This window comes from Pelophylax lessonae, assembly GCF_965119305.1.
Source record: "Pelophylax lessonae genome assembly, chromosome: 3".
In the NCBI taxonomy this organism is placed as follows: domain Eukaryota; kingdom Metazoa; phylum Chordata; class Amphibia; order Anura; family Ranidae; genus Pelophylax; species Pelophylax lessonae.
The window spans coordinates 306,770,482-306,785,036 of NC_138770.1; the positions used below are offsets into that span (position 1 = coordinate 306,770,482).

The window sequence follows — 14,555 nt, forward strand, 5'->3', positions numbered from 1 at the left end:
GCCGGGGGATGTCCGATTGTATATTGTTCGGCCAATTGGCGCGGAGGATGGTTTAATGTCATATGTTACTAGGCAGAAGTGATTTGATTAAGAATAGTTTTAGAATTTTCTCGTTCTACAACCAATTAGGAAAATGGGAGGATTGGTATAATCTGTTGCTAGGCAGAATTGAATAGTTTTAATCTTAAAAAGTAGGCTGGTGGACAAAAAGGTAAACAAAGAGATAGGATGCACGAAAACTCGGGATCTCCCTATCTCGCAGTTCTAACTGCCATTAGTGGATAATGTATTTTAAAACAATTTATTGAGAAAACGGCATGTTTGACTCATCTAAAGGGGAATAAAATTTAATATATATTTCTTATATGGAGCATGGTATATATTGTACCTCCAATTGTAAAAATGCTAGTATAATGTATACATATGGTGATGGATTGATTAAAAATAGGGGTATTTGATGTCATACTAAAACTTTTAAATGTCCAGAAAAATCATGTCCTTAAAAAATTTATTAAAAAGGGGAATTGATTAATAAGGCTATCCGAGTAAAAAATATTCATCAAAAAATATATGTTTTGTGTATATTAAAAAATAATAATTTAAAACCAGTGGTCTGGTAAGCACTCAATATCATATTTGTTACATTATTGACAAGTATCATAAAAGGATATAAATACAAATATTACACATACCCTAATCATTCCTAAGGCATGTGTTAAATGATGTGTAAACTAAGCATCGCTTTTCCTGAGTTGTTTTCTATATATGTGGCAAAAAAAATAAATAAAAAATAACCGATATATTTATATTGTGTAAGTAAATATAGAAATCTATATATGTGACAAAAAATTCAACCAATATATTTTTAGTAAGTAAATATAGAAATCAGTAATATTAAGCGTGCGGACAATATGTATATAATTTCGACCCTTTGATATTATTTCTAATATTGGGGGTCAATATATGATGTATATATATATGTACATGGTAGGAGTTGTTTGATGGTTGTTACTTTCCGGATATTCATATGGAAAGAGTGGCAGTGATATGCAGATAGGAAACAAAGGGAAGTGTCTATGAAAATAGAGCTTATCTTATCTTAGGCCCAGTGTAAGAATATTCCCAGAATAATCGTGCACCAAATGTTAATTCCTATTTTTCTATACCGAAGAAACTATACTCATAAAAAAGTTAACTATTTCAAGGTGGAGACCCTAAAATAGTGTGTATATCGGAATATATGTCCTCCTAAAAAGGTGTATTCAAAGATATTTGAAAAATAGGTTAGTGGTTAGTGATAAAATGGTTAAAAATAATTTAATAGTTAGAAATAAAACAGTTCAAGTCTATATCGAGGTTCAACCCTCCAGGTTGGAGTGATCCCAGTTGAAAAATCCATTTTGTCTCGTTTTTAGAGATTTTCCTCGTTTTATTCTCTCCCCTCCAATGTGCTCTTATGGTGTCGATGCCATAAAACAATAATCCCTTTGGATTTTTGTTATGCGTTTCAAGGAAGTGTCTGGATAGACCATGTTTTGGGAAGCCATTCTTGATGTTTTTTATGTGTTCTCTTATACGTACATACAACGGTCTGGTGGTTCTACCCACGTATTGTTTATGGCAAGGGCACTCAATAACATAAGTAACGTGGGTGCTGGAGCACGTTATCAGTTCGTTAATTTTAAATTTCCGTTTATTGACAAAGGATCTAAATTCCGTCATTTTCCTTGGTTGTGATGTATTGTTTCTGCATGCAAGGCACTTCCGGCACCTTATGAATCCTTTTATGTCAGGGAAGATTTTCGTTTGCTTCGGTGGGTCTATCACATTATGGACTAACCTGTTTCTAAGTGCAGGTGTTTTTCGGTTGATAAACTTAGGTTTACTGGGTAAAATCTTGGCCAAAGTCCTGTCTGATCTTAAAATCGGCCAATATTTTTAAAAAATGTTTTCCATTTGTTTATGTTGGTTGTTAAAACCGGTGATAAAAGCAAGTTCAAATTCATTATTGTTGTTTTTGGGTTTCTCAATCAGTAGTTCTTCCCTTCGCATATTCTTAACTTTAGCCATAATAGACTCTAATGTTTTCCTATCGTATCCTTTTTCTATAAATTTCTCAGTGAGTACTTTCGCTTGTGTATCATATTCCTCAATTCTGCCACAATTTCTTCTCAACCTCATGTACTGTCCCTTCGGTATGTTCTGTTTCCATTTAGGATGGTGACAACTTGATGTAGGGATGTACCCATTCTTATCGGTCGGTTTAAAAACAGTCTGTGTGGTCAGTTTATCATTGTCTTTAAAAATTTGTAAGTCTAAAAAGTCCACTTGTCCTAGATCGTGGTTACTCGTAAATTTGATCCCATACTTGTTGTTATTCAGTTCGTTGATAAAAGCATCTAGTGTATCTGGTGGTCCCTTCCATACCATAAAAATGTCATCTATATATCTGCGGTAAAAACTCAGGTGGGGTCTATGCGTAGTATAAATAAGTTCATCTTCTAATAGGTTCATAAATAAATTAGCTACGCTAGGGGCGTATCTAGCCCCCATAGCGACTCCCCTAGTTTGAACATAGAAATTACTCGAATGCCAAAAGTAATTACTAGACATAGCCAATTGCAGTCCTTCTAAAATATTATTTATCTGTGTTTGTTTAAGATTAGAGTCCTCATGTAATGCTCTCTCTACCCCTTTAATTCAGTCTTTTTGCTTGATGCTCGTATACAGTGAGTTGGCGTCCACTGTAACTAGAAAACACTGTTCATCTACTTCCAGGTTTTGTAGTTCCCTTATGAGTTGTGCACTGTCTTTTAGATAGGATTTCCCTTTTGGTACCAATGGCTGGAGGTATTGATCCAAGTACTCCCCAAGTCTTGAGAAGAGTGAGTCTACCCCACTGATGATGGGTCTGCCCGGGGGGTTTTCTAGTCGTTTATGGATCTTAGGGAGATAATACATCACAGGTGTCTTGGATGAGGATGGAATCAGATATTTTGCTTCTTTATCTGTTAAGATTCCTAATTTTTTTCCTTTTTCTATATACCTCCCTAGTTTTTTCTTATACTCCTTCATGGGGTTCGTTCTCAACTTCTGGTAGGTATCCGGGGTCATTATCAAATTGCGCATCTCTTCTTCACAATCCTCTTTATTTAGGATTACCAGACCCCCCCCCCTTTGTCCGCGGGGCGGATGACCACGTGTTTATTGTCCTCCAGTTTTTTTATGGTTTTCCAGATCCTTTTATTGTTCTTACTTTCTATATTTAAACTCTTTATCTCGTGTTGGACCATTTTTTTAAAAGCATTAGTGCACTCATTGTTAGGAACTTTAGGATTAAAATTTGATCTGTTTCTAAGGTTGGTGTGTTTAAAATGTGTATTGGTAGTTTGACTTTGTGTCCCCTTTAAACTAAAATTTTTTTTATGTTTAACTTCCTAATAAATTTTTGTACATCAATATAGGTCTCAAATTTGTCCATATCTTTTCTTGGTGCATACTTAAGCCTGAGGTCTAAAACTTCAAGTTCTTCTTTACTAAAAATAACCCTACTCAAATTAAAAATACCCTTCCCTAAAACTTGCGCCTTCTTTTTCTTTCTGCCCCCCGTTTGCCCCTTGTACGTTTCCTCCTCTCCATTCCCCGTTCCCAAAATTCTGCCTCCCAGAATCTTGGTTCATTCCCCCTCTCTGGAAATTCTGTCTGAAGTTGTAGCCTTGATCTTGTCTCCAACGGTTGCCCATGTATCCTGGTCCGAGGTTGTTTCTCGTGGTCCTGTCTCCAACGGTTGCCCGTGTATCCTGGTCCAGGATTGTTGTCGTGGTCTTGTCTCCATCGGTTGTCCATATAGCCCGGGTGTCTCGTTCCTCCTGGTCCTCCTGGACGATAGTGCCACCACTGTTGTCTCGGGGGTCTTCCACGATTGTTCCTTTGAAAAATATGTCTCCTATCATTCCATCCTTCCTCCCTAGGTGTGAAATTTCTTCTGTTCCCCAGTGGTGAGAATCTATTATAGGTAGGGATTCGATAATATGGAGATATGTATTCCCGGTTCAGGAATCTGGCATCCCTCTGATCCCTCTGTGTTTCATATCCTGTGTTGTCATATCTTATATTCCTGGGTTCCCTTGGGGTCCTGGGGGGTCTGGGAGGGGGTTCCCGCTGATTCCTATCTTGTCGGGTGGCATTGGGTCCTGGTTCTCTGTTTGGCCTTGCAGGCCTAAATACCAATTCCTGGGGTGTTCTGGGAAAGGGTGTGGCCGGTGTCCTGGTCATAGGTGTAGTGGATTCTTCATCACGTTCTCCCTCGTCTTCATCTGGAGTGGTTTCCCTTGATAGATAGGCCGGTACTGAATCTTGTACTTCCATTGCTTCTTCTCCTAGTGATGTTTGCCATTTATAGACTTTGTTATTTTTATAGTCCAACGTGTCCCTAATAAACTTCTTTTGCTTCTTTTTCTGTACCTCTGTGTCATATTTAGCAATATAGGTATGCAATTCTCTTTCTTTTTTCTTATAGTCGTTGGTGTCTGCAAACGGAGTCAAGAGGGTCTTCAAATTAGTGATCCTCTCTTCTATTTCTCTTAGTTTGAATTTTCTCCTTCCTATAATTTGTTTTAGTAGTTCGATTTCGCATCTGTTGAAAAAGTGGTACCATTCATCCATTAGTCCCTCATCTGTGAGGGCATCATTGGGGTGAACCTCCCATCTTAGTCTCCTTGGTGTCATCTTTTCTTTGCTGTACATCTCCAATGTGGAGATGTCCCACCAGACTCTGAGTTGCTTTTCCATGTCATGCTGCTGTCCACTTCAAGAGATGCAGCCCTAGAAGGGTAACATCAAGTATGTATGTCCAGGGGGAAGTGATTGGCGCTGCCTAGATGGAGGTCAGATAATGGGAAATCTGAATTGGGCTGCTTTAGTCCAAAGTGAGATAAGACAATTGTACAATAAATATTGTGTGTGTATAAGGTGAATAGATATGTACAGTCCCAAGATTGGACATGTACAGAGTGTGGTGAGGGGAAAAAAACGCACAGTATGTGTGGTATGTGTGTGCAAAATCAGCACTACAATTATGTGTCCTATGAAAAAAATAAATAAATAAATAAATGTATTCACTAACAGTGATGCGTGTAAAAAACAACAGTGAATTCATGCGTTCATTCATGGGTGTGTGCAAATCTACTGGCCCTGTGGTTAGAATAAAGTGATTGTGTGCATGTGGATAACAAAGTGAAAAGATGTGTATATGATAAAATAATAGATAAAAATGGCTATGTAAAATATATCTTTAAAACAGAATCAAGATATGAACTCTCATAAACATCTTATCTCATTAATAAATAAGATAAAAATTCATGCTCATGCCCATAAAATACATGTATGACTACATGGGTGAGTGTACAAAGTGCATTCTACACAGGTGACAAATATACCTCCCAGTAGATAAGTGCAGCGGTGCAATATTTAAAAGGTGAAAACTGTGTAAACCCAGCATAAACAAATAAAGTTCACTATATATTCAATTGTTCCAGGTGTCATGCAATCAGAGCTGGTAAGAAAGTCTGAAGAAGTCCTAGGGATGTATAGTCCAAATAAAGATGGTTAAAGTGCTCTTTTTTCTATATAGCCCGGAGTGCAGTGAGTGGGCGGAAGGTAAGGTGCTCCCCTGCTCCTGGAGTCCTGCGCTTACCAGATTTCCGTACCCCTACAGGGGTAAATGGCAGGTCGATAATGGGGATCGCTCCCATACACCGGCAACCTGGTCCGTTTCTATCCCTCCAGACTCCACTCGGTTCCACTCCGCACTTCAATAGGTATATGGCTTACAGCATCAATGTGTTAAGGAAAAGCTCCAGTGCAATTCCCGGGTATGAAAAAGGGAAAGAAGCCTCCAATAGTGAAGAGTCGCCTTAAAAACTTTTTATTCAAATAAAAATATACATGTACTCACATAGATTTACAACATATAGCGCGTCCGGAACTTCCTCGTTCGCGGTGCACGCCTGGGATTAGCGTGTGTGCCAGCCGCCGGATGTGCGTTCTGAGCCTCGGGATCATTCAGACGGAAGTGAAGTGGTCACGCTCTCGACTCATTTCGTCACACTGACGTCATCTGGAGAAGCGTCGACCACGTCCATTCCGTCTGCTTAAGTATTGAATGGTTACCAGGCAACTCGGCCGGGGGATGTCCGATTGTATATTGTATAAAGTTAAGAATATGCGAAGGGAAGAACTACTGATTGAGAAACCCAAAAACAACAATAATGAATTTGACCTTGCTTTTATCACCGGTTTTAACAACCAACATAAACAAATGGAAAACATTTTTTAAAAATATTGGCCGATTTTAAGATCAGACAGGACTTTGGCCAAGATTTTACCCAGTAAACCTAAGTTTATCTACCGAAAAGCACCTGCACTTAGAAACAGGTGAGTCCATAATGTGATAGACCCACCGAAGCAAACGAAAATCTTCCCCGACATAAAAGGATTCATAAGGTGCAGGAAGTGCCTTGCATGCAGAAACAATACATCACAACCAAGGAAAATGACGGAATTTAGATCCTTTGTCAATAAACGGAAATTTTAAATTAACGAACTGATAACGTGCTCCAGCACCCACGTTACTTATGTTATTGAGTGCCCTTGCCATAAACAATACGTGGGTAGAACCACCAGACCGTTGTATGTACGTATAAGAGAACACATAAAAAACATCAAGAATGGCTTCCCAAAACATGGTCTATCCAGACACTTCCTTGAAACGCATAACAAAAATCCAAAGGGATTATTGTTTTATGGCATCGCCACCATAAGAGCACATTGGAGGGGAGAGAATAAAACGAGGAAAATCTCTAAAAACTAGACAAAATGGATTTTTCAACTGGAATCACTCCAACCTGGAGGGTTGAACCTCGATATAGACTTGAACTGTTTTATTTCTAACTATTAAATTATTTTTAACCATTTTATCACTAACCACTAACCTATTTTTCAAATATCTTTGAATACACCTTTTTAGGAGGACATATATTCCGATATACACACTATTTTAGGGTCTCCACCTTGAAATAGTTAACTTTTTTATGAGTATAGTTTCTTCGGTATAGAAAAATAGGAATTAACATTTGGTGCACGATTATTCTGGGAATATACTTACACTGGGCCTAAGTTTAGATAAGCTCTATTTTCATAGACACTTCCCTTTGTTTTCTATCTGCATATCACTGCCACTCTTTCCATATGAATATCCGGAAAGTAACAACCATCAAACAACTCCTACCATGTACATATATATACATCATATATTGACCCCAATATTAGAGATAATATCAAAGGGTCGAAATTATATACATATTGTCCGCCCGCTTAATATTACTGATTTCTATATTTACTTACTAAAAATATATCGGTTGAATTTTTTGTCACATATATAGATTTCTATATTTACTTACACAATATAAATATATCGGTTATTTATTTATTTATTTTTTTGCCACATATATAGAAAACAACTCAGGAAAAGCGATGCTTAGTTTACACATCATTTAACACATGCCTTAGGAATGATTAGGGTATGTGTAATATTTGTATTTATATCCTTTTATGATACTTGTCAATAATGTAACAAATATGATATTGAGTGCTTACCAGACCACTGGTTTTAAATTATTATTTTTTAATATACACAAAACATATATTTTTTGATGAATATTTTTTACTCGGATAGCCTTATTAATCAATTCCCCTTTTTAATGAATTTTTTAAGGACATGATTTTTCTGGACATTTAAAAGTTTTAGTATGACATCAAATACCCCTATTTTTAATCAATCCATCATCATATGTATACATTATACTAGCATTTTTACAATTGGAGGTATAATATATACCATGCTCCATATAAGAAATATATATTAAATTTTATTCCCCTTTAGATGGGTATCTCTTTGTTTACCTTTTTGTCCACCAGCCTACTTTTTAAGATTAAAACTATTCAATGCTGCCTAGCAACAGATTATACCAATCCTCCCATTTTCCTAATTGGTTGTAGAACGAGAAAATTCTAAAACTATTCTTAATCAAATCACTTCTGCCTAGTAACATATGACATTAAACCATCCTCCGCGCCAATTGGCCGAACAATAAACAATCGGACATCCCCCGGCCGAGTTGCCTGGTAACCATTCAATACTTAAGCAGACGGAATGGACGTGGTCGACGCTTCTCCAGATGACGTCAGTGTGATGAAACGCGTCGAGAGCGTGACCACATCACTTCCGTCTGAACGATCCCGAGGCTCGGAACGCACATCCGGCGGCTGGCATGCACGCTAATCCCAGGCGTGCACCGCGAACGAGGAAGTTGCGGACCCTATGCCATATGTTGTAAATCTATGTGAGTACATGTATATTTTTATTTGAATAAAAAGTTTTTAAGGCGACTCTTCACTATTGGAGGCTTCTTTTCCTTTTTCATACCTGGGAATTGCACTGGAGCTTTTCCTTAACACATTGATGCTGTAAGCCATATACCTATTGAAGTGCGGAGTGGAACCGAGTGGAGTCGGGAGGGATAGGAACGGACCAGGTTGCCGGTGTATGGGAGCGATCCCCAATATCGACCTGCCATTTACCCCTGTAGGGGTACGGAAATCTGGTAAGCGCAGGACTCCACGAGCAGGGGAGCACCTTACCTTCTGCCCACTCACTGCACTCCGGCTATATAGAAAAAAGAGCACTTTAACCATCTTTATATGGACTATACATCCCTAGGACTTCTTCAGACTTTCTTACCAGCTCTGATTGCATGACACCTGGAACAATTGAATATATAGTGAACTTTATTTGTTTATGCTGGGTTTACACAGTTTTCACCTTTTAAGGCCTCTTGCACACTGCAGCTTAAAAATGCTCAGTACAGCATTTTTTTTTTCTGTGCTAAAATAGAGCCCATTCATTCTTATGTGCCTATGCACACAGCCGCGTAATTGAGCGCCGCTTATTCTTCAGTAAGAACAGAATAGAAAAATCTGCATTTTTGGTCAGTAATTTACGCCCGATGCGCGCGAATACGCGCAAATACGCGCGAATATTCGCGAATGCGCTCAAATGAGCTTACAACACACATTTGCATATTCAAAGGGTTTGGCTTCAAAGTTCAAAGTTTAACTTCCTGTCCTTCCAGAGTAACTTCCTGTCCAGCCACCATTGCCACAGAGAAGCACAGAGAAGCACTCCAGCTCCTAACCCATGGCCCATGCCAAAGATGTCCCGCAGTCAGACCTCATTGCTGCAGTGCAGGAACACCCAGTCCTGTGGGACAATGCACATGTCCACTATTCGGACAGATATCGCAAGAAGAAAGCATGGGAGGAGATCAGCAAGAGGCTGACACAGAATTGGGAAATCCTAAGCTGGAAACAAAAGCAAAAACGAAGTAAGTATTAAGGCCTATTGACATGTGAATTTTATTCAATAGTGTAGCACACAGAGCTGACACACATTACATCACATCACATTTATTTTTACTTTAGTGGATGATTTTGCCATTCGCTGGAAATCCCTACGAGACCGCTATAGGCGTGATCTTAATGATGAACAAACAGTTCGCAGCGGTGCTCCAGCACGTCATGGTCGTCGCAAGCGGCATCCTTATTCAAGTGAACTTGCCTTTTTGAAGCGTGTAATGGAGTCAAGACCGTAAGTATATAACATAATAATGCTATGTGTAATGAGGAAATGGGGTAAATGCACTTTCTTTTTCATATTTTCTCAGAACTACAAGCAGCTGGAGTGGAGAGGAGTGTGAGGATTACGATGAGGGTTCTGGAAGTGAGGTATGTCCCTCTGTGGACAATGCAGAACCAATTCTGCCTCCACAGTCTGAAGAGGTGTCACTGTCTCCTAGGCACAGTGTGCAGGTATTTTATTGTATATTTTTCTCATGCTCACTCCACTATTATTCTTTTTCTCTCTGTCTCATTCACACTCACGTTCTTACTCTCCATCTCCATCTCTCTCTCCCCCCATCTCTCTCGCTCTCCCCCCATCTCTCTCGCTCTCCCTCCCCATCTCTCTCGCTCTCCCTCCCCATCTCTCTTGCTCTCTACCCCCCATCTCTCTCTTGCTCTCTACCCCCCATCTCTCTCTTGCTCTCTACCCCCCATCTCTCTCGCTCTCTCTCCCCCCATCTCTCTCGCTCTCTCTCCCCCCCATCTCTCTCGCTCTCTCTCCCCCCCATCTCTCTCGCTCTCTCTCCCCCCATCTCTCTCTCTCGCTCTCCCCCCCATCTCTCTCGCTCTCCCCCCCCATCTCTCTCGCTCTCCCTCACTGTGTCTCTCCCCCCTCCCATCCCTCTCTCATAATATCTTTCCCTATCTACTCTTATTAATTTTTTTAATTTTTTTACCCCACTAGGAAACTGCATCAGAAGAACAAACACACAGATCACAAATAGAAGATGAGGAGATACCTACAAGACCACAGCGGAGACGTCGTCAACAACAGCAGCAGCCGCAACCACGATCCTCTATGGAATCCGAATTTATCGAATTTATGAGGGACATGAAAGCCAAGCAGTCAAGTGCTACTTCAGATCTTTTTCAAAATATTAATAATAGATGGGTAGCATTCTGCCGCAGTATCCTGCCCATGATCCAAGATCTTCCTGAGCAACTGGCATTGCAGGTTACCGATGACATTTACACATATTTGGTGGCCTGCAGAACAGCTGATAGGAGACATGTTACACCTCCGCGGATGTCACTGATCACAGACCCACCCTGCCCCAGCTCAACCTATTCTTCACCCACTTTACATGGCTACTCAACCTACCCCCAGCGTACCCATCAACCTACCTACCACACTTCATCATATCCGACTACTCCCCTCCGCCATCCAGTGCCAACCTCCCAAGTATCCATGGACCCTGCTCTGAGTTCTGATACATCTGGATCCTCCCAGTATGGTGTTTATCAAAATCTATAGAGTTTGATTTGGATGTTTTATGCACTTTAGTTGTATGGAAGATTTATGCACTTTAGTTGTATGCCATAATGGCATTATGTTTGCACTGTTGCCATACATTGTGTGGCGGTTGTATGCCATAATGGCATTACGTTTGCACTGTTGCCGTACATTGTGTGGCGGCTAAGTTTAAAAAAAAATAAAACATTTTTGTTTTCCATTTCTGTCTATTGAATATTTTTTTCCTATAAGGGCCTATGTATTGTCCTTCAGACTTTTGTGGGGGGCTGTACTGTGGCCAGTAATTGTAGAAAATGTACCAGCATCAATGGGAGTAAGAATGCCCCATCATTGGTTTTCACCGGAGGAATAGGGTCCCATTTTTGGTTTTAGCAGGTGGTATAGCGCCCTACAGCGGTGTCAGTAGGATGGATAGTGCCTGGATGTCATTGTGAGTAATGGTGCCTTATTGCTGTCAGGAAAATCATCCCAAAGGGGTGGATACAGCAAAGCAAAGGGCTTCAATCTGGCACCCAGCCCACAGTTTTGAGATCACTAACCTGAAAGACAAAGGCATAATGAGCTAGTATGATCTAGAACAGTGTTTCTCAACTACGGACCTCAGGGCACACTAACAGGCCAGATTTTAAGTATTGCCTTGGGGAGATGTAGACTAGAATACTGCAATCACTGAGCAGAAAATTATATCACCTGTGATGTATTTCAGTTTTCTTGCAAACCTGGCCTGTGTGCCCTGAGGACCGGAGTTGAGAAACACTGATCTAGAAAGTGCTTGTTCATGCTACACACTTGTTCACAAGTTCACATGGTCATGGGTTCCAGAACTGCATACAAAAAAAAGAAAAAAAATCAGAGATGACAACAACTTAACCCCTAATGTTTTCTTTATTTGTGAATTTTGCAATTCAGAAAGTACCACAACAATCAGTCAAATGTGATCATTCTGCCAAGTAACTTGTCCTTCCTCTGACACAAAGAAATCTGCAAAGGCCTGTCTTATATGCAATGCATGTGTTGGAGGCCGCAAGCCCACAAACTGCACACTTTCTTGCTGTGTGGAAAGATGTTCTGTGTCTGGTGATATATTTTCTTTTTCAATGACATAATTGTGGAGTACACAGCAAGCCAATACTACCTTGATGGCATTCTCGACATCCAACTGCATGGCGGATAAGAGCACACGCCACTTTGAAGAGCAAACTCCGAAAGCACACTCAACCATCCTACGGGCACGGCTAAGCCGATAATTGTATATTTTTTGTGCGTGACTTAATCCGTGTCCACCATAAGGACGCATTATGTTTTCGGAAAGTCCAAACGCCTCATCAGCAACAATAACGAAAGGAAGGCTTGGTCCTGTGGTTCCAGGTAGTGGCCTCCTAGGGGGGATATGCAAACGTCCTTCATGTAGTCTTCGTCCCATTGCGGATTGACGAAATATTCTGGAAAATCACCAGAAATCCCGTAGGCCCCAACATCAATATAAATAAAGCGCAGGTTGGCGTCAACTAGCCCCAGAAGCACAATTGAAAAGTATTTTTTAAAATTGAAATATTTTGATCCTGACTTTGCAGGCATTCTCACACGAATGTGCTTGCCATCCAGGGCACCTATACAGTTTGGGAATTGTGTCTTTTGCCAAAATTCCTCAGACACCTTTTGCCAAAGCTCCTCTGTGGGTTGCGGCATCACAACATCATGCAGCTCCTCCCACATCGCGTGACACGTTTCACGGACTATCTTGGCTACTGTTGTCACACCGAGCAGAAAATAATGATGCAAGGAAGAGAAACTCTGTCCAGTCGCAAGGAACCTGTGGAATATAATAATACGTTATTGTTTTTTTGTCTATATGTGTGTGTGTGTGTGTGTGTGTTTATATACAATGATCCAAAAAATGAAAGGAACATGACAGTATAGCATCAAGTTAAACTCCTGGGATATTAATCGGGTCAGTTAAGTAGCAGAGGGGGTAGTTAATCAGTTTCATCCATGACATAACTGGGCATCAATTATATGACCTCCTAACAGGACTGTGGAGGCCACTGACATTGTTTTCTCTACTGAAGACAGTTTTTGACTAGTTTTGCATTTGGGTAGGGACTGCTTGTGCAAATAAATTTCGTAAAGTTTTAACATACATCACAACATACCTGAGTGTGACAAGTAGTCGCTCTTCAGGGGACACACTTCTCCTCATGTTGGTATCCATCCTTGTCAGTCTCGGTGTCAGAATATGCAACAGTGCATCGAATGTGGAGATGGACATTCGTGTAAAATTAAAAAACTTCTCTGGATAAGTGCGAAGGCCTTCATACCGAGCAGCAAAAAATCCCCGTGTCAGACGTTGTGACACCAACGGATGTGCCCAGTAACGACGGCGACGTCTTCGATTTTCTTCCAACTGCCTCTGCTGTCTTCTTTTCCTCATCAGGAACAGAAAAATACCTGCAATCATTAAATTATCCAGGAATTCCATATTCAAGAGCAAAACAAAAAGCCTGACACAGCTGCAGATACCCAACACTGGAGTAGGAGGGAAAATTGCGCCAAAAATGCTAATTTGCTAATTTGCATATCAAGAACGCTAGAATAAATTTGCACGCAATTACGCGCATTTGCGAAAATGCGCGCAAATGCGCGAAAATGCGCGCATTACAATTACGCCAGAAAACGTAGATGCTCGAACAGGAGTATCGTGTGTAAGGTGCCTAAATATTGCACCGCTGCACTTATCTACTGGGAGGTATATTTGTCACCTGTGTAGAATGCACTTTGTACACTCACCTATGTAGTCATACATGTATTTTATGGGCATGAGCATGAATTTTTATCTTATTTATTAATGAGATAAGATGTTTATGAGAGTTCATATCTTGATTCTGTTTTAAAGATATATTTTACATAGCCATTTTTATCTATTATTGTATCATATACACATCTTTTCACTTTGTTATCCACATGCACACAATCACTTTATTCTAACCACAGGTCCAGTAGATTTGCACACACCCATATATAATTTCTAAATAACTTTTTATGTTCTCAGACCCGCATGAATTCACCGTTGTTTTTTACACGCATCACTGTTAGTGAATACATTTATTTATTTATTTATTTATTTATTTATTTTTCCATAGGACACATAATTGTAGTGCTGATTTTGCACACACATACCACACATACTGTGCGTTTTTTTCCCCTCACCACACTCTGTACATGTCCAATCTTGGGACTGTACATATCTATTCACCTTATACATACACAATATTTATTGTACAATTGTCTTATCTCACTTTGGACTAAAGCAGCCCAATTCAGATTTCCCATTATCTGACCTCCATCTAAGCAGCGCCAATCACTTCCCCCTGGACATACATCACATTGGTATTGTTTTTTTGTTTTTTTCAGCCGGTGGTCGGATGCCCCCCCTCCCCCGGCCGCCTTCCACGGTATTCTCAGGCTCTCCTGTCCCACCGGGGAACCTGAGAATGCAGCCGGTGATTACGCTAGCTGACCATAGAGCTGATTGGAGACCAGACGGCTCCAATCATCTCCATGA

At 40.2% G+C, this 14,555-nt stretch overlaps 1 pseudogene across 1 annotated transcript; it reads right to left on the minus strand.

Moving 5' to 3' along the window:
* Positions 1-11,921: 11,921 nt before the first annotated feature.
* Positions 11,922-13,472, minus strand: LOC309550510 (annotated as a pseudogene). The gene is made up of 2 exons: positions 13,147-13,472; positions 11,922-12,806 (listed from the first exon to the last, which is right to left on the minus strand). The product of its transcript is annotated as an uncharacterized misc_RNA (transcript).
* Positions 13,473-14,555: the final 1,083 nt, after the last annotated feature.